This window comes from Procambarus clarkii, chromosome 18, assembly GCF_040958095.1.
Source record: "Procambarus clarkii isolate CNS0578487 chromosome 18, FALCON_Pclarkii_2.0, whole genome shotgun sequence".
Classification (NCBI taxonomy): domain Eukaryota; kingdom Metazoa; phylum Arthropoda; class Malacostraca; order Decapoda; family Cambaridae; genus Procambarus; species Procambarus clarkii.
Window position 1 is genome coordinate 14,615,047 of NC_091167.1, and position 21,871 is coordinate 14,636,917.

A 21,871-nucleotide genomic window follows, 5' to 3' on the forward strand; every position below is an offset into this window, starting at 1 on the left:
TGTAATTTTTTGCCTCCGCCTTATTTCCTCCTTTATGGAGTGGTGCTATCTCTGCTGTTTTTAGTATGTCAGGGATAACGCCAGTATCTAGGCTTTGTCTCCACAGAATGTGAAGGGCCTGCGATAGTGGTTTTTTGCAGTTCTTGATGAATATGGAGTTCCAAGAATCCGGGCCTGGTGCAGAGTGCATAGGCATACTGTTTATGGCTTCTTCAAAATCTAGTGGGGATAGGGCGACGTCTGATATATGATTTGATGTTGGTATCATATCCATGAAAAATTCATTTGGGTTATCAATCTTTAGTGCATTTAATGGCTCGCTGAAAACAGAGTCGTACTGCTTCCTCAGTAACTCGCTCATTTCTTTGTTGTCATCGGTGAAAGTTCCATCTCCCTTTCGCAGGGGCCCGATACTAGATGTGGTTTTTGATCTTGATTTTGCATAGGAGAAAAAATATTTCGGATTTCTCTCTATTTCACTGATGGCCTTTTGCTCTCTTTGCCTCTCCTGGGTTTTGTATGATTCTTGTAGCTTGAGTTCAATTGTTTCTATTTCTCTACCTAACCTTCTTCGCCGTTCTTGAGATAGGGTGCGACTCTCAAGTTGTTCCGCGATTCGTTTTCTTCGCCTATATAGGGAACGACGTTCCCGTTCCAATCTGCATCTCTTTCTCTTTTTTCTTAGGGGTATGCGGTTTGAACATATTTCTAGTGCTACTGAGCTTATTTTTTCCAGGCACTGGTTCAGGTTTGCATTTTCTAGCTGTTCTTCCCAGTTTATTTATGTGAAGTCCTGGTTTATTTGCTCCCAGTTTATCTGTTTATTATTGAAGTTGAATTTGCTGAAATCTCCTTCACCGGGAATCTGGACTGGTTTTGAAGGTCCATTTCCCATGGTTGTCAGAACTTCAATTAAGTTGTGATTTGAGTAACAGGTATTTGTAATCATTATGTTCCCGATCAACTCATCATTATTAGTGAAAATGAGGTCCAGCGTGTTCTCCTTCCTAGTTGGTTCTACTATTTGCTGGTTTAAGTCAAACCTGTCGCACATCCGTAGCAGGTCATTTGCATGTGCCTGTTCATTTAGGCTACTTCCTGGTCCTTGCACACCAACTACCCTTCTAGGATCACTAACATTCCCGCCTTAATGTTCACACATACCAACTCATGCCTAAATGAGTTTTTGGCTCCTAGCCTAACGTCCTGTCACTTAGACAATAAAATGAGAAGAAATGTTCACAACATATAAAATACTCTAACTCGCCTAGCTCAAAAAGGGTAAGGGAGGGACAATTATCTACCTTATTTCACTCCAACCACGAAGCTGACTCGTCCCCTGTTGAGGTATGTTGAAGTTCCTGGTTGTGGCTTCTAGTCTCATGATGAACAGTTCTCACACACACACACAGGTTCCTCCGTCGCCTTCGTGGTAACGCGTCCTCGCCGTGCTCACATCCAACAGGTACCGCCTTCCTCCTCCTATTCTCTGGGGTACTGGAGACAGGTACCTCCGCCGTCGTCCTCCTCACTTACTGGCACTGTCGACTCTTCACAGTCCAGCACAGCTTCCCCTTGCCTTAACTGCCAGTAGATTTAGGCCCGGCCCTAGCTTCTCGCTTGATGTGTAGGACGTGGTCCACTAGTGGGCATCTCAGACGTCTCCAGCCCAACGTTCCCTCTGCTGCAGACTCTTGATACGGCTCTTGGCTCTTCAATCCGGTCCGTCCTTGCCTCCGGGCACTCCACGGAAGTTGGATGGCATCCCAGACTGTCTGCAGAATCGAAGCAGAGCTTAAATCTACTGGTAAGGGCTCTCTAGGTCCGGAGCTCGCTCGAGCACGTCTTCCCTCTCTGACGGCTCGTGACCTATTGTCTTCCTGCCCAGGTGCCAGCCGCCCCTGCGCCCTCCGCCTCATGACGCCACACCGCCCGAGGGCTCTCGTCATTGGTCACTTCCGGCACGTGACCTCACCTGGCCAATCAGGTGCCGGGAAGCGTCAGGACGTCTTGGCGGGAAGCAGGACGGTTCGTCACCATCCTGTGCTTCAAAAGGCGTAAGCCCCTTGCATTTTCAAACTTAGCTGGCCACTTTACAGCCAGCTTAATCACGCTCCAGCTTTCCCACACATGAAAATGTTCCCTGAACATTAGAGAACACTTAGGCTATGGAGATATGACTCTTCTAAGCTGGGAAGGAAGAAATACAGGGATGGACACCGTCACACAAGGTAGAAAACTATGAAGATGAAATTAGGTACCTTTTAGTTTTGCTTTTGAATGGTGCAAAAGTTGGACAGCTTTTCAATTCATTAGGGAGTGAGTTCCATAGACTAGGGTCCCTTTATTTGCATAGAGTGTTTACACAGATTAAGTTTGACTCTGGGGATATCAAAGAGATATTTATTTCTGGTGTGGTGATTATGGGTCCTATTACATTTGTCCAGGGAGAGTTTCAGAGCAGGATTTGCATTTAAGAACAGGGTTTTGTAAATGTAGTTGACACAAGAGAACGTGTGGAGTGAGATTATGTTTAGCATGTTTAGGGAATTAAACAAGGGGGCTGAGTGATGTCTGAAAGCAGAATTTGTGAAGCAGAAACATATATTGTATAGTTGATACATTATATGATCAATTTTGGGTACAAGTCCAATATATCATCAAGTGTTCCAGTACCCATATAGTAGTTATAGAGTTCATCATACCTCAGCCCAGGAGGGCGAAAGTCAGTCAATATAGGACATTCTACAATATAATGTTCAAGGGAGTGCATATTTTCTCTTTCACAAAGTTGAACACATTGTGTACTCGACATTTGGGTTTTGAGAAAGCTGCCAGATACGTGTATATCCCAGACGTATTCTGGCCACTATAACATCACATTGCCGAGTTATTGCTCTATTTCTTCCATATGTGAATGTCTCTACATTCACATATGTAGAGGACGGTGTGCGACAGTGTGTTAGCATTTAGGACGGGGTGCGGTTCACTCCCCCTGTTCCCCTGTCGTCTAAGTTCCTTGGAGGTCACCGGGCTGATTGACCGCTGACCTCACTGACATGCTGCCTTCAGGCAGCATGTCAGTGAGGTGACCTGAAGGGCAATTTGGGACGGTCTTCTCAGGCCCCATTGGTTGTGAGGGCAGGATCACGCGTTCACCGGAAGTGGTTTGAGGAGGCTTAAAAAAATAGAGAGGCCAGCATAGTGGCAGCCCGTCATTACTGGACACGCCCTCAATCATGAGGTCAGGACCTGGGATGGACTCAGCCAGGGGAGCTGAGTATTGGCTCGACGTGTCCAGCTGGTCGCGACTCACCTCATACCCATTCGTCGAGTGGCTGTCGACGTTCGTGGTAATGTGGGAGTTGGGTTCTTGTGAGTATGAGTAACATTGGCTGCTGTTTTGAGAAAGAGCTAAGGTAGGTCTCTGGAGATTTAGACATAGGGGAATGTAGGATCTAGGATTAGGGTTGGGGAAGTTAAGCATCAACATGGTCATACAACACATGCACGGCCAGTTGGGGCATATCCAACAGATGGATATGCACCAACTGTATGAGTCTCACACTACATGACTGTGTATACACTGTCCGCGTAGCGGCGCCTTCACCCCAGATATAGTTAATCATAAGTATAGTTTTCCGTTCCTCTCCGAAGGCCCTTCATTACCCCTCCCCCCCCCCCCCCCCCGCAGGTGCTGCCCTGGTCCACCTTTCGCATGAACCTGTCGGTGACGTCGCCGTACAACGCTGACTTCGACGGGGACGAGATGAACCTCCACGTGCCGCAGAGCATGGAGACCCGCGCAGAGATCGAGAACCTCCACCTGACGCCCAGGATGGTGGTGACGCCACAGTCGAACAGGCCGGTGATGGGCATCGTGCAGGACACGCTCACCGCCGTCCGCAAGATGACCAAGAGAGACGTCTTCCTCGATAAGGTCAGACCACTCATTCTCCTCTCGCTGGTTATATGCTTGGACTGGTCGGTACAGCGACGGCCTCGCGTCTTGCAGGGTCGGCGTTCGATCCCCGATGGTCCAAGATGTCCTTGACTTTTGTCCTTATGTCCCCGCTCACAGTCCTCACATCCCTTCCAAGTACTATGTATTAACTCAAAGTTTACTCCTCGTGAATAACTTTGTATTTACCTGAGGGGAGGTTACCAGCTCTAGTGGGCTCGACGGGGACAGGAAGTCGGCGGCTTGTCAAAGACAATCCCCCCCCTCCCTAAACATTATCCAGCTAGCGGGTCAAATATCCATACACCTACTTTTGAAGCAATGTATTTATTGTCAAAGTATGAGGAAGACTTTGTGTGTGTGTGTGGGGGAGGGAAATACTGATGTATAAGGTGTTGGTGTTGGCAGGCGGAGATGATGAACCTGCTCATGTTCCTGCCCATCTGGGACGGCCGGATGCCCCACCCGGCCGTGCTCAAGCCCAAGCCCCTTTGGACCGGGAAGCAGATCTTCTCGCTCATCATCCCTGGCAACCTCAACCTGGTGAAGACCCACGCCACCCACCCTGACGACGAGGACGACGGGCCCTACAGGTGGATCTCCCCCGGGGACACAAAGGTGATCTTCCTCACCTTTGTGCACGCTTCTCTCTGAGGGGGGTTCTGGGTAGGTCACGTCGGAGCTAACGCCTGCCTCGTGCGCCTTCGATATAAGGCAGATGTGAACAAGCCTGAATGGTCCCCAGGCATACATGTAACTGAAAACTCACACCCCAGAAGTGACTCGAACCCATACTGCCAGGAGCACTATGCAACTGGTGTACAGGGCACCTTATCCACTCGACCATCACGAGCCGACAAAAGCTGATGGTAGCCGAGGCTACCATCAGCCTCGGCAGGCAGATATATATATATATAGGGCTAAGTGGTATTATTTATTTATTTTTAACATTTTTACTGACAAAATTAATTACAATTTTGCCAAATCTGAGGACTTCAATTAGGTCTTATTAGAGTGAGGATAATGGTGGTGTTGACTGTCACACACGACAGAGCACCATACACAAGACAATAGGTCTAAACTGTCAAGTGGTATCCAGCTCTTCGTAACGGTTCTGGGATAGGATTTATCAGGCATTTATAGATCCACTTACGAAACCTGTACATCTTTCAATATTACTCTGTATTATTCTCTTATTTATCCCTATCTCACCTATGGTGTCTGTGCCTGGAGATCCACCACCCTTAATTACTTCCTACCCCTAATTACTCAACACAAATCAGCAATTAGAATAATCACAAGTTCCAGTCCCAGACACCACTTTGCTCCTGACCTAAAATCTCTAAAATCTCTAAAATCTCTGACTCTAAAATCATCAAGTCTCTGCACATACTTTTAAAAAATGCTGTACGTTTCCCAACCAGTTTAAAAGAGACTAAGAAATATTTACTTAATATTATTCAATTAATTTCACTCAAATTGCCCCACCGAAATAAGAAATTTTTGTGTTGTTTTTTAAATGTTATTTATTAAAAATGTATATCTTTTTTCATTGGCAACTAATTAATGTATCTAATTTGTGTAAAATTGCTTACTCAGTCATGTATGTTATCTTACTTTTTAGCTGGAGTTTTTAAGTTTACTTTGCATGAACTTTCTACTATTTAAATAAACGGTTATCACCGTCTAGGAAAATATTGATTATATTTGAGACCCGGGGCCAGATTCACGAAGCAGTTACGCAAGTACTTACGAACGTGTACATCTTTGGTTACATTTATTAAACAGTTTACAAGCATGAAAACTTCCCAATGAACTGTTGTTATTGTTATAAACAGCCTCCTGGTGCTTCAGAGCTCATTAACTGTTTAATAATTGTAAACAAAGCCGCCAAAGATTAAGAAATGATATACAAGTTCGTAAGTACTTGTGTTACTGCTTCGTGAATCTGGCTCCTGGGACAAGATTCATCAGGAATAACAGAACAGATTTACAAAACTTGTACATCTTTTCTTAATCATGGTGGCTTTTTTTTACATTTACTAGACAGTTTGCGAGCTTGCAAACTTCACAACCCAAGGTTAATATTCTCACGAACAATCTCGTAGCGCTGCGGTGCTCGTAAGCTGCTTAATAAATGTAAACAAAGCCGCCATGATTGAGTAAAGTTGTATATGTTTCGCAAGTGGTTGTGTAAATGGTTGATGAGTCGTGGCCGTGCTGTGTAGTGCAACACGGGTCACCAGCATCACCACCGTTGCAGGTGCTGGTGGAGCATGGCGAGCTCATCATGGGTATCCTGTGCAAGAAAACTCTGGGCGCATCGTCGGGCTCCATGTTGCACCTGGCCTGGATGGAACTCGGGCACGAGATTGCTGGTCGTTTCTACGGCAACATCCAGACGGTTGTCAACAACTGGCTCCTGCTGGAGGGTCACAGCATAGGCATCGGCGACACCATCTCCGACCCCAGCACCTACAGGGTCATCCAAGACACCATCAAGAAGGCCAAGGAAGACGTGATCGAGGTGATCCATAAGGCTCACAACGACGAGCTGGAGCCCACGCCAGGCAACACTCTCAGGCAGACCTTTGAGAACCAGGTCAACCGCATCCTCAACGATGCTCGAGACAAAACCGGAGGCTCTGCCAAGAAGTCCCTGACGGAGTATAACAATCTCAAGGCCATGGTGGTGGCGGGCTCCAAGGGCTCCAACATCAACATCTCACAAGTCATCGCTTGTGTAGGTCAGCAAAACGTTGAAGGTAAGAGAATTCCCTTCGGTTTTCGCAAGAGAACGCTGCCCCATTTCATCAAGGACGATTACGGTCCCGAGTCTCGCGGGTTCGTCGAGAACTCCTACCTAGCCGGCCTCACGCCTTCAGAGTTCTACTTCCACGCCATGGGTGGCCGCGAGGGTCTGATCGACACGGCCGTCAAGACTGCCGAGACTGGGTACATCCAGCGGCGGCTGATCAAGGCCATGGAGAGCGTGATGGTCAACTACGACGGCACCGTCAGGAACAGCGTCAGCCAGGTGATCCAGCTTAGATACGGCGAAGACGGTCTCGCTGGCGAGTTCGTGGAGTTCCAGAATCTGCCCACGATCAAGCTCTCCACCCGGCGCTTCGAGGACCGGTATCGCTTCGACGTGTCCAACGAGCGCTACCTGAGGAAGCTCTACACCGAGGACGTGGTGCGGGAGATTCTCGGTGCCCCGGACGCCATCGGCGTCCTGGAGACTGAGTGGCAGCGCCTCCAGGAGGACAGGAAGGTCCTCCGCCAGGTCTTCCCTAAGGGCGATACAAAGGTAAGTCCTTCGAGGTTGAGCAACTGGTGGCGACCCTCCCAGCTATGACTATGTCACACACCAGCTGAGTATACATTCCCAGCTACGACTGTGCCCACAGACGAGCTAGGACCACAGTCCCAGCTACGACTGTGCCCACAGACGAGCTAGGACCACAGTCCCAGCTACGACTGTGCCCACAGACGAGCTAGGACCACAGTCCCAGCTACTACTGTGCCCACAGACGAACTAGGACCACAGTCCCAGCGACGACTGTGCCCACAGACGAACTAGGACCACAGTCCCAGCGACGACTGTGCCCACAGACGAGCTGGGGGCCACAGTCCCAGCTAAAAACGTGCGGCAGTGCCAATTTGGAGTTATCTAGTGTCTCGAAGGGAACGAGTTAGTTCCTAAAGTAATGTTAACAAATGGGATACGTTGTGTGTGTGTGTTAGGCTTTGTAAGAATGTAATTTCCGTACCTACTTTCTTATATGGCCCGTTGTTGCTTTCTTGATCTATGGAACAAATTACCGGGTAACATAATAGACGTGGTCACATTTGATTGTTTCATGCATACGTTAGACATATATATATATATATATGAATGAGTTTACATGGATATCAATAGGAGCTGCCTCGTATGGGCCAATAGGAGCTACTTTATATGGGTCAAGATGAGTTGCCTCGTATGGGCGAATAGACCTTCTGCAGTTCCCTATATTCTTATATTATAAGTATTTAATAAAACATGTAATGAAATGAAGCATGTGTGGTGAAGGTGGTGCTGCCGTGCAACCTGGAGCGGATGATCTGGAACGTGCAGAAGATCTTCCACATCAACAAGCGGACCCAGACGGACCTGTCACCCGTGCGCGTGGTGGAGAGCATCCAGACCATGCTGGATAAGTGCGTGATCGTCTCTGGCAACGACCGCATCAGCAAGCAGGCCAACGAGAACGCCACCTTCCTCTTCCAGTGCCTGGTGAGATCCACACTCTGCACCAAGAAGGTCGCCGAGGAGTACAAGCTCACCTGCGAGGCCTTCAACTGGCTGGTGGGCGAGATCGAGACCAGGTTCAACCAGGCCATTGTGAGTTACTCGGCCTCCCCAGCCAACTCCTTGCACTCTTGTAGACTGGACCCAAGCACTTGGGGTGGACGGTAGAACGACGGTCTCGCTTCATGCAGGTCGGCGTTCAATCCCCGACCGTCCAAGTGTTTGTTCACCAATCCTTCATCCCCCCCCCCACCCGCGCCCCATCCTAAATCATTATCCTGTTGATTGTAGCCGTTACAACTATACAGCCCTTCCAAGGGCTGTATAGTTGTAATGACTTCGCGCTTTCCCCTGATAATTTTCTCCCATTCTCTTCTAGATTATATTGCATTGTTTATTTCCAAAAACGACATGGCCGCTCGTACCCAAGGGAGGAAGGCACTAAATGTCAAATATCTCCTCTTCTTTCCTGATGAATATCAAGTCCAGCATTGCTGGAAATTCCCCCTTCCCTTATTCTCAAGTCTTCCAATCTGTCTGTCCAAATGCCCCCCGTTCTTGCTGTAGGCCTCCCAGTCTCTTGATTTGAAGTTGAAGTCGCTAAGTACCAACGCTCGTGATTTATCATTATCTCTCTTACTAGAACAAATGCACAAGGGCCGTGACGAGGATTCGAACCTGCATCCAGGAGCACTCTCGACTGTCTTACTTGAGTGTGTCTCATGATCATTATGAGGCCCTCTGTCGCCCAGCTCCTCTTTTGTCCATGTGTTGCTTGCTGGTGGACTGTAGGCATTTATGATTATCAGTTTATCATACTGATTACAGATCTCAAGGGCAATTGTGTTAACTTCTCGTTGGTTGTCAACTATTAATTCTCTTTCCTTCAAGTATTCTTTCACCAGCACGGCAACTATTCCACCTTTTCTAATTTTTCTCTCCCGTCTCCAAACTGAACAACCCCTTCGAATATGACCTCATTTAAAATACTATCTTTGAAAATCATAATATCATGATATTTAGCAAATCCTCAATCATCATTAACCTGCCTATAAAACCACATTTCTGTATTTCTTTCTTAGTAAAACCTTCGAAATTTATGTCCTTTGTTGTCTCTCTCTGACGATCCTGTCATATCCGCCATATTTGTTTCCATTTCGTCTGTTCTAGTTCACTGTCTCTGGCTCTAAACTGGTTCTAGATTTGTATATTTTTCTCAGCACTCGCCACTCTCCACCTTGCATTAGTGGTCTCGGTGTGTCTAGGGTATCCAGGCGGACCACTTGTGTCCACCACTAACACCTCCATGTGAGGCAATGATCCCGCAGCTCTCTAAGGTGTGTCGTCTGCTCCTGCTGTGTGTGTGTATGTGTACTCACCTAATTGTGCTTACGGGGGTTGAGCTCTGGCTCTTTGGTCCCGACTCTCAACCGTCAATCAACAGGTGTACAGCTGTACTTCTTCTGTGTGTGTGTGTGTGTACTCACCTATTTGTGCTTGCGGGGGTTGAGCTTTGGCTCTTTGGTCCCGCCTCTCAACTGTCAATCAACTGGTGTACAGGTGTGTGTGTGTGTGTGTGTGTGTGTGTGTGTGTGTGTGTGTGTGTGTGTGTGTGTGTGTGTGTGTGTGTGTGTGTGTGTGTGAGTGTGAGTGTGTGAGTGTGAGTGTGTACTCACCTATTTGTGCTTGCAGGGGTTGAGCTTTGGCTCTTTGGTCACGCCTCTCAACTGTCAATCAACCGGTGTACAGGTTCCTGAGCCTACTGGGCTCTGTCATATCTACATTTGAAACTGTGTATGGAGTCAGCCTCCACCACATCACTGCCTAATGCATTCCATCTGTTAACTACTCTGACACTGAAAAAGTTCTTTCTAACGTCCCTGTGGCTCATGTGGGTGTAACGGGGGGTGGGGGAAATAGCTCTATCTTGTCCATTATTCCACCCCCCAGTTAACTAACGAGGCCGGGGGAAACAGCTCTCTCTAGTCCGTTCTCCCGTCCTCAGTTAGCTAACTATTCTAGAGCACCCTCCAGAGTTCCTAAGGCAACCTCTCTCGTTCAATACCTTGTAACCTAGGTATTTGACTACCTAGGTGCTAAGACTACAAGGCGTCGTAACTGGATCAGCTACCCGAAACTCTAGAGAGAACTCTAGAATACAGAATCATTGCCACAAACGTATAAGAGAAAACGAAAGGAAAGAAATGAATAGTGAAGTAATTAGTGAGGGTTTGGGGTGAGAGGGAGAGAGGTGGGAGGAGCGAGGAGGGTCATTAGTTGAAAGTGAGAGTTTAGAGAGGGGTGGAGGGAGAGGTGTAGATAGGTAGAAGGAGAAGAGTAGATAGTAGAAGTAGAAGAGTAGATAGTAGAAGACGAAATGCTGCCACCATCCATTCATGATCATTACATACAAGACAAGGAATGGAACTTGCCTGTATCAAAATATTCTCAAAAGATGTTATTACCATGTATCAACTCCAAACATGTACTCATTAATATCATGAAACTAGTAACCACAGAGGCTTTCTCACCTCAACTCAAAGCTCTAGGGAACAAAGTTAAACACAATTTAAATAATAAATTCATAATTATATTTCACATGAAGTATCATAATTTAGCAATTCAATTAAAATGTTCCAGATTAATATGCAAAGTGAGTCATCATCCAAGAATTCGAGAACCCTACAACTTGACTGCCCCTGATCATCACACAACATATGTAAACACGACCAAGTCACCTTAATGTTCACTCACCGAGGACTGAGTCTAAGTTGAATAGAGAGGGGGGGGGTCTGTAGCTTGACAGAGACTGTCTCGCCCCTGCCGGCCGACAGCCTCCCTGCTAGGGACGTCTTCTCTGCTCTCGTCTGCTCTTCTCTTGATGCTGTTCTGTCTGTCAATCCTTCATGCTGGATAGCTCTCCGAGTTTATATTGGGGAACCTAGTAGCTAACTCCGCCCACAAGTAGATAGCCTCCGGCACTACCAAGCCACTCCTTAAACGTCGGCATGTTTGAAGGCTACCCGGCTCCAATTATACGCTTAGCGGAAGCAAGGTGAAATTATCATGATCTGACCTCAGGTCACTTGGGGTCATTAACGGTTAGAGGTGTGAGATCTCAGGCAGACAACTGGCGCCTCTCAGATCCTTGTCTGTGACTCGTGTACTCTATATATATTTTAAATAAACTAGCCCAAACACTTTTACAGTGTTACATGGGTACTCAGTTTCCACCTGTGTCCCCTTGTTCGCGTCCCGCCAGTGTTGAATAGTTTATCCTTGTCTACCCGGTCGATTCCCCTGAGCATTTTGTAGGTACCTTACCTTGAGGTGCTTCCGGGGCTTAGTGTCCCCGCGGCCCGGTCGTCGACCAGGCCTCCTGGTTGCTGGACTGATCAACCAGGCTGTTAGACGCGGCTGCTCGCAGCCTGACGCATGAGTCACAGTGACCATGTCTTCCCTTACTCTTCTGTCTTCCAGTGTCGTGAGGTGCATTTCCCGCAGCCTCTCCTCGTAACTCATGCCTCTTAGTTCTGGGACTAGTCTAGTGGCATACCTTTGAACTTTTTCCAGCTTCGTCTTGTGCTTGACAAGGTACGGGCTCCATGCTGGGGCCGCATACTCCAGGATTGGTCTTACATATGTGGTATACAAGATTTTGAATGATTCCTTACACAGGTTCCTGAAGGCTGTTCTGATGTTTGCCAGCCTCGCATATGCCGCAGACGTTATTCTTTTTATGTGGGCTTCAGGAGACAGGTTTGGTGTGATATCAACTCCTAGATCTTTCTCTCTGTCCGTTTCATTAAGTACTTCATCCTGTATGAAGTACTTCATCCTGTATGAAGTACTTCATCCTGTATGGATACATTCTGTATCCTGTGTCTGGCCTCCTGTTTCCATCGCCTTGTTTCATTACTTTACATTTACTCGCGTTAAACTTTAGCAGCCATTTGTTGGACCATTCACTCAGTCTGTCTAGGTCATCTTGTAGCCTCCTGCTATCATCCTGTGTTTCAATCCTCCTCATAATTTTTGCTTCATCAGCAAACATTGAGAGAAACGAGGCTATACCCTCTGGGAGGTCATTTACATATATCAGAAACAGTATAGGTCCAAGGACTGACCCCTGCGGGACTCCACTTGTAACGTCTCGCCAATCTGAGACCTCACCCCTCGCACTGACTCGTTGTCTCCTGTTACTTAGGTACTCCAATGCCTTTCACTCCAGCCTGCATCTCCCGCTTTTCCACTAGCCTCTTGTGTGGTATTGTATCAAAGGCTTTCTGGCAATCCAAAAATATGTAGTCTGGCCACCCTTTTCTTTCTTGCCTGATTTTTGTTGCCTGGTCGTAGAATTCATGTAACCCTGTGAGGCAGGACCCGCCATCCCTGAACCCATGTTGCTGCTGTGTTACAAAGTTCTTACGCTCCAGATGTTCCACTAGCTTTCTTCCTACAATCTTCTCCATCATCTTGCATGGTATGCAGGTTAGGGACACTGGCCCTACACACACACAGGTGTGTGTGTGTGTGTGTGTGTGTGTATGTGTGTGTGTGTGTGTGTGTGTGTGTGTGTGTGTGTGTGTGTGTGTGTGTGTGTGTGTGTGTGTGTGTGTGTGTGTGTGTGTGTGTGTGTGTGTGTGTGTGTGTGTGTACTCACCTATATGTACTCACCTATATGTGCTTGCAGGATCGAGCATTGACTCTTGGATCCCGCCTTTCTAGCTATCGGTTGTTTACAGCAATGACTCCTGTCCCATTTCCCTATCATACCTAGTTTTAAAAGTATGAATAGTATTTGCTTCCACAACCTGTTCCCCAAGTGCATTCCATTTTTCTACTACTCTCACGCTAAAAGAAAACTTCCTAACATCTCTGTGACTCATCTGAGTTTCCAGTTTCCACCCATGTCCCCTCGTTCTGTTATTATTACGTGTGAACATTTCATCTATTTCCACTTTATCAATTCCCCTGAGTATTTTATATGTCCCTATCATATCTCCTCTCTCCCTTCTTTTCTCTAGTGTCGTTAGGTTCAGTTCCTTCAGCCGCTCTTCATATCCCATCCCTCGTAACTCTGGGACAAGCCTCGTCGCAAACCTCTGAACCTTCTCCAGTTTCTTTATGTGTTTCTTCAGGTGGGGGCTCCATGATGGCACGGCATACTCTAAGACGGGTCTCACGTAGGCAGTGTAAAGTGCCCTAAAAGCTTCCTCATTTAGGTTTCTGAATGAAGTTCTAATTTTCGCCAGTGTAGAGTACGCTGCTGTCGTTATCCTATTTATATGTGCCTCAGGAGTTAGATTAGGTGTCACATCCACTCCCAGGTCTCTTTCTCGAATCGTTACAGGTAGGCTGTTCCCCTTCATTGTGTACTGTCCCTTTGGTCTCCTGTCACCTGATCCCATTTCCATAACTTTACATTTACTGGTGTTAAACTCCAGTAGCCATTTCCCTGACCATCTCTGCAGCCTGTTTAAGTCCTCTTGGAGGATCCTACAATCCTCGTCTGTCACAACTCTTCTCATTAATTTTGCGTCATCTGCAAACATTGACATGTATGATTCCACTCCTGTAAACATATCATTTACGTAAATTAGAAAGATGATTGGTCCCAGCACCGATCCTTGAGGTACTCCACTTGTTACTGTTCGCCAGTCCGACTTTTCGCCCCTTACCATTACCCTCTGGCTCCTTCCTGTTAGGTAGTTCTTCACCCATACTAGGACCTTTCCGCTTACTCCTGCCTGCCTCTCAAGTTTGTGTGTGTGTGTGTGTGTGTGTGTGTGTGTGTGTGTGTGTGTGTGTGTGTGTGTGTGTGTGTGTGTGTGTGTGTGTGTGTGTGTGTGTGTGTGTGTGTGTGTGCAGCCCATTCTCCTGTTTGGGCGGTTACTTATAGTAACGATGAGGACCATGGTATATATACCGACTTACAACGACATTAGAAAGTAGAAATTTGAACTATTGAGTTGGACAAACCGGAAACCTATATTTTACTTGTGTTGCTTTGACAAACTAACCTAACCTTGCCTAGGCCTAATACACGATATCTTAGGCCTAATATATTACACATGTGTGCTATACTAGGCCTGGGAATATTTAAGTTTGTTTTTTAGCTTCATTTATTTGAAAAGAATTCCTTACTAGTCAGTATACTACTGTCTAAAAGCTAAGAACGTACGAATTGGTGACTATTGACGAACGTCACAATAGTTACTGTCTACACAGTGGACGGGTTGTTACACGTATACTCACCTAGTTGAGTCTGCAGGATCGAGCATTGACTCTTGGATCCAAATCATGTGTGATTCATCAAATTGGATGACGTGTGTGTGTGTGTGTGTGTATTTATTATTTGTGTCTGAAGAATCGAGCTATTAGCTCTTGGACCCCGCCTTTCTAACCAATCTATTTTTCCTCTATTATATATAATACATATATTTCTCTCTATCACACACACACACACACACACACACACACACACACACACACACACACACACACACACACACACACACACACACACACACACACACACACACACACACACACAGGAAGCAGCCCGTAGCAGCTGTCTAACTTCCAGGTACCTATTTACTGCTAGGTGAACAAGTGCATCAGGGTGAAAGAAACTATGCCCATTGTTCCTCGCCGGCGCCGGAAATCGAACCCGGGCCACAGGACTACGACTCCCGCGCGCTGTCCACTCAGCTACCAGCGTCCCTAATCCCCCTGATCTGTGTGCAATTACCTAAGTGTAATTACCTAAGTGTAATTACCTAAGTGTAATTACCTAAGTGTAGTTACAGGATGAGAGGTACGCTCGTGGTGTCCCGTCTTCCCAGCACTCTTTGTCATATAACGCTTTGAAACTACTGACGGTCTTGGCCTCCACCACCTTCTCCCCTAACTTGTTCCAACCGTCTACCACTCTGTTTACAATTTCATTCGGCACAAACATTCCATAACCATCATTAATGTAATCTAGTCTATATTTATAGTGGAACAATTTTGAGGTTATCTTGAGGTTATCTTGAGATGATTTCGGGGCTTTTAGTGTCCCCGCGGCCCGGTCCTCGACCAGGCCTCCACCCCCAGGAAGCAGCCCGTGACAGCCGACTAACTCCCAGGTACCTATTTACTGCTAGGTAACAGGGGCATTCAGGGTGAAAGAAACTTTGCCCATTTGTTTCTGCCTCGTGCGGGAATCGAACCCGCGCCACAGAATTACGAGTCCTGCGCGCTATCCACCAGGCTACGAGGCCCCTTCATTTACGAGGTCCCTACGAGGCCCCTACGAGGTCACAACGTTTGAAAAATATAACTCTTAGAGATCAGTTTTGGGTTCTTACAAATGAATGAGTGTGATGGTTGTTCTCGAATATCTAATTTCTCCTCATAGTGTACAATGATGCCGTGTGTATCCGTAACTGTATCCTGCCTGTATCCCTCACCGTGTTTCAAACAAATGGGCAGAGTTTCTTTCACCCTGATGCGCCTGTTCACTTAGCAGTAAATAGGTACCTGGGAGTTAGACAGCTGCTACGGGCTGCTTCCTGGGGATGTGTAACAAAAAGGAGGCCTGGTCGAGGACCGGGCCGCGGGGACGGTAAGCCCCGAAATCATCTCAAGATAACCTCAAGATAACCTCAAGAAGATATATAATCTTCTCTCACACTGTCCTTGGCATCCTGCAGGGAGTAGGGTTCAAGACCTGAGAAAAGTATTGACCCTTCTACGTCACCGCTGCTGTATAAACAAACCTAACCCAATCTATTCTGAGCTAACCTAACTACCCTAACCAAACCAAACCTAGCCTATCTTATCCTATCATACCCTAACGAAGATAAGAGATAAAATGTTGTGTTTGATATATACGGTGCGCAGGTGTGTGACGTCACTATGACGTCCCATACTGTGTGATGTCTATATGATGTCACGATGCCCGTGTCGGCGGAGGTTTCGTGACCTTCTGGTTACAGGCGGTGCCGGGGGAGATGGTGGGGGCGCTGGCCGGCTCAGTCGCTGGGGGAACCCGCCACCCAGATGACCCTCAACACCTTCCACTTCGCCGGCGTCTCCTCCAAGAACGTGACGCTGGGCGTCCCGAGACTCAAGGAGATCATCAACATCAGCAAGCGGCCCAAGGCGCCGTCCCTCACCGTCTTCCTGGTGGGGGCGGCCGCCAGGGACGCCGAGAAGGCCAAGAATGTTCTCTGTCGCATGGAGCACACCACCCTTAGGAAGGTAAGGCGGCCCCTGACACCACCCTTAGGAAGGTAAGGCGGCCCGTGACACCCCCCTCAGGAAGGTAAGGCGGCCCGTGACACCACCCTTAGGAAGGTAAGGCGGCCCGTGACACCCCCCTCAGGAAGGTAAGGCGGCCCGTGACACCACCCTCAGGAAGGTAAGGCGGCCCCTGACACCACCCTTAGGAAGGTAAGGCGGCCCGTGACACCACCCTCAGGAAGGTAAGGCGGCCCGTGACACCACCCTCAGGAAGGTAAGGCGGCCCGTGACACCACCCTCAGGAAGGTAAGGCGGCCCCTGACACCACCCTCAGGAAGGTAAGGCGGCCCGTGACACCCCCCTTAGGAAGGTAAGGCGGCCCGTGACACCACCCTCAGGAAGGTAAGGCGGCCCCTGACACCACCCTCAGGAAGGTAAGGTGGCCCGTGACACCACCCTTAGGAAGGTAAGGCGGCCCGTGACACCACCCTCAGGAAGGTAAGGCGGCCCGTGACACCCCCCTCAGGAAGGTAAGCCGGCCCCTGACACCCCCCTTAGGAAGGTAAGGCGGCCCGTGACACCAACCTTAGGAAGGTAAGGCGGCCCGTGACACCACCTTTAGGAAAGTATATATACACATATATATATATATTTATATATAACATTCATCCTAGCTTCACCTTATGCTTACAGTTCATATGTCCCCTATGTTGCATTCTGTCGCCACAAAAGCCACCTTTAGTATTGCATAGCTTGCTGAGTATATCTATATAAGGTAGATGGATGGTGCGCCGGTGCTGCTCATCAAGATGACTGGTCAACCCGTTCTCGCAAATTGAATAAGTCAATATTGACTTATTAAATATGTGCATAGGTGACATACTTAACATAATAGATACCCTTAAAAAGATTCATAGAAAACACCGACCTTACCTAACCTTATTAGTATCTTAAGATAAGCATCTTATTGCTTCGTAATTACAATTATTACCTAACCTATAATAGGACTGGTACACGGTACCCACAGGTGACCTCCAACACGGCCATATATTACGATCCGGACCCCCAGAACACGGTGGTGGCCGAGGACCAGGAGTTCGTCAACGTCTACTACGAGATGCCAGACTTCGACGTCACCAGGATATCCCCTTGGCTCCTGAGGATTGAACTGGACAGGAAAAAGATGACAGGTAGGTAGGCGGAGTAGATGAGGGAGGGAGAGATAAAGTAGATGCTCGTGTTTACCTACTATATGTACATACCTACACTCATCCTTCATATGTACATACCCGTTCTTGTTGTTGTTGTTTTAGATTCAGCTACTTGGAACAAAAAGTTGCAAGTAGTACGGCCTATGGAGAGCCCGTAGTGGACTTACCAGACACAGGAGCGGGGCTGTAACTTCTGTACATACCCCACACTCGTCATCTATATATACATTCCCACACTCATCCACTATATGTACTCTTATGATCGCCATCTAATAACAGTCCTTTCTGGCCTCAAGAGTCATTTTACCCACCAAAACAACTCGCAAACGGCCCAGTTTGTAATTTAAGTTAAGAAGGAACAAGTCTTATACACAATCTTGCGTGATATTTGGCTGTAAATGGGTGAGCTGTAGCAGATTGTGAAACAAAATGGCGCCCGGGCGGGCAGTCATACATCCGGGAACTTTTGGAGTGCAGGGACATGTGTCTAGAGCTCACATAACATAAGAGATGACTGGCGGGGGCTCAGGTGCTCAGCGAATCAGCGACGAGCTTTCTGTGACGTCATCGGCAGGCACCGAGCCCGCCCCGGGGAGCGGAGTCCAGTTCAGTGTTCGGCTAGACTGCAGATGGGGAGGTTGCGACCTTGGGCGCTCTCGCAAGGATCGGCAGATTTGGATCTTAAGTGGCAAGTTGAGCCCAAAAGAGAGGCAACAGCACTCGGACCACATTGAGGCGCCAATGGAACCTTTCTGGATAAGCTCGTACGAGTGTCATCGACGAAGAGACCTGCTGAGAGTAGAAGAGACTTGATAGCGTGCCAGATTCAGTGGAGGGAGTTACAAGTACCTTCATGTGGACCTTGGCAGGTCAATGAGAGTGGACTGACCGTTGAAGCCAAGTGACAGTCCAACCAGTGGGCATGAGAAGCAGTAATGTCTCGGTGTGTGTGGCTATTCCACACAAGGAGTAGCCATTAGAAGAGTCTAGTGAAGACACGACCGAGGTCACGGTAAGCAAGTGCTCCTTTGGATTTTCACCTGTGGAGAGACATGTAGAATGTCAATTGTGACCCCTGGAAAGGGAATGTTTTATTTAACTGTGCCAGCGAGAAGGCTGTGAGCACCCATTTGTCGACGTTAAACATTTCTATAGTAACCAGTGAGGCGAGCATGTGCAGTACAATTTAATATGTCTGCTTTGTAAAGACTGAAAAATAGTGAACAGACTGTGATGGCGCCCTGTATCGAAACCGACCCAACTAGAGAAGTCGGCCATCGTGATATCTTCTTCCATGGCAATGAATCAGTGCACTGGGCACTGACATATGGATACCGGGAAAAGGTACATCCCGTGGAGCGATGAGAGTCAAGGAAGATACAGTGTTGACACCAGCGTTGGACACCCCTCAGAACGTGCCCCCCCCCCCCCCAGTGTGTTGATGCAAGCAGCGTGTCCCCCAGTAACCTTCAACGCAAGCAGAGCTAACTACCATTGTTATGCATTAAGATTCCTTGGACGAAACACTAATGATGCAGTGGTCTACACTGGTTCACAAGCAGCACTACAAAGCCTTCGTAAAAATCGGGCAGAAAATCTTGCAATAGTCGCTGAAGTCAAGAAAGTTGTGAGAGTACTTACCAATCAGGGAAGAGTCGTCAAATTTCTGTGGATCCCCTCCCATGTTGTAATATGTGGAAATGAATGAGCAGATGTGCTGGCTGCTGAATGTGCTGAAGGAGGCCATAGTGAATACTTCATACCCAAGACTTTTCTACAAATTAGAGGTATTGCCAGGCAACATCACCGTGACAAGGTAACAGAGGAAAGGAGGATAGAAGCACAAATCAGTGAATCTGTACGCTGGTACAACATGGTTGCAGCTGGCAATCCAATCATTATGGATGAAGAGGTGGTGGCTGTGGGAGAGAATCAGTAATAGCAAGAATCCGTCTTGGATACAAATATCAATGAAGATTCGGAATGGAAACAACAGTGGAGCAGAGGAGTTGCAGAATCTGTGATGAGAGTGATGGACACCGCCTTGACCACTACCTGAGAGAATGTAAACATCTAAGAGTCATTAGAAATATGTGTAGAATAATAAACCCCACATTGTTTGAGTTAGGAAAATATTATGTCAAATATTGATACTGTTCTTAAGGCATTGCCCCTATTTTGCACTTAAATTAAATTTAAGTGAAATTTAAAATTTAAATTTAAAATATGTATGGGTGTCTGAGACTTTTCTGGTAAGGTTAGCACCAATTGATGAAAAATAGCTATTGAATTCGGTTGGAATTTCTAAGTCTGATTGGATGAGGTCATGCTTCACAGCGGATTTGCGAGTTTAATGAGGATTTGCCTAGTACTACGGGGACTGTTTTCATCCATTCTGACAGCTGATTTGATATCAACGTTGACTTTGATCTTTGAATTAATTAGGTCACGAGCTACATTACAGCAGGTCTCACCTTGTAGTTCCTGATTAGAGAGTCGTGTAGTTTAAATTTAAATTTTGCCCCGAGGGGCGAGTTTATTGGGCAGCGCCACTCATCTTGTGAGTGGACACACCGCCATAGCAGAATGTACAACACTCCCCAATAGGAAGAAAACCCGCTGGGTTGTTCATCCTGTCACTTGTACCCAGACACAGCTGGGACTTGCTTAACTGTCTCAAGTGAACGGCTCCTCAAACAAGAAGATTAACATCTATCAACCCTTAAAAGCTTACGTTATCTTGCGGGTGCAAAATGGGGAAATCTTTTAAGAACAGTATCAATATTTGACAAATAGTGTTTTCCTAACTCAAACAATGTGGGGTTTATTATTCTACACATATTCCTAATGTCTCTCAGGTGTTCACATTCACGTAGATAGTGGTCAAGGCGGTGTCCGTCACTCTCATCACAGATTCTGCAACTTCGCTGATCAACTGTTTCCATTTCGTATCTCCATGGATATTTATATCCAAGACGGATTCTCGCTATTACTGATTCTCTCCCTCGTCGTCCTCCTCTTCGACCATAATGATTGGGATTGCCAGCTGCAACCATGTTGTACCATCGTACAGATTCACTGGTTGTTGCTCTAAGTCATCTTTGGAAGCCGCCTGGTATACCTGGAAGAGATTTATTTGTTTTTCCATCTTTTGAAGGATATCACTTTGTCCTGGTTTGGGTTCCTCGGTCTTAATCTTGTTTATCGGTTCAATTGTGTCACTTGATGCAGCTTGTAAGCTGTGAACTGCTTGATCGTTGTTCGACGAAGACTCAAGGCGACAGTCTATGGTTTATTGTTGTCAAGAGACTGTAGCTTACATAAGAACATAAGACCATAAGAATGAATGAAGGTAACTGCAGAAGGCCTATAGGCTCATACGAGGCAACTCGTATTTATATCCACCCAATCTCATTCATATATATATCCAACCTACGCTTGAAATAATCGAGGGACCCCACTTCTATTATATTACGCGGTAATTGGTTCCACAAATCAACAACCCTATTATAAACCCTAGTAGCTTGGAGGGCCTCAGTTGCTTCAGATTGCTGGAGCACCAGGTTGTGTAGTTTCTTTAGCCATGGGTTATCTCGCAGGGCTTTGAAACTTGTACAGGGAAGCATAGATTGAGCGAATTGCCCGAAACGCTTTGCGTAATAGTGGCTTTAGGCATTGTATGTACTAGCCCTATCTATAAATCCATCACTCTTTGTAAAATCTCTTGTATGTATGTACCTTACATAAATAAACATTTGATTTGATTTGAATTCCACCGCCTGAGTTTTGAGTTGTTTGGTTGGCGGCGGCGGCAGGGAGGAGCCAGACGCTGTGTTTACCAACACTGGCGACCCACCCGGGCTACATTAACACATCACCCCCCCCCCCACTCTCTAAAATGATGGTACTTGCACCAACTATTTGGTCACACACGTGTACAAATGCACTGTTGGATCCATAAGCGTTCACGGTTCGTGTTAATGAATTAACCCAAATGAAAAGCTGAACAATTTGAAATGTAATTGTAAATTTTCACCTATTAACCTGTCCATGCCTCCGCTGTCCTCTCCATGCCTAGGTCTCACATAGTGGCTCGAGTGTCTTGAGCATAATATTAATACACAGAGTAGTTTGAACAAGGGAATAATAGGCTTGACTAAGCAATCCACAATTTCT

The 21,871-nt window shown here is 47.0% G+C and overlaps 1 pseudogene; it reads left to right on the plus strand.

Moving 5' to 3' along the window:
* The window catches only part of LOC123754484 (DNA-directed RNA polymerase II subunit RPB1-like), a 96,363-nt pseudogene that overhangs the window by 61,717 nt on the left and 12,775 nt on the right, over positions 1 to 21,871 (plus strand).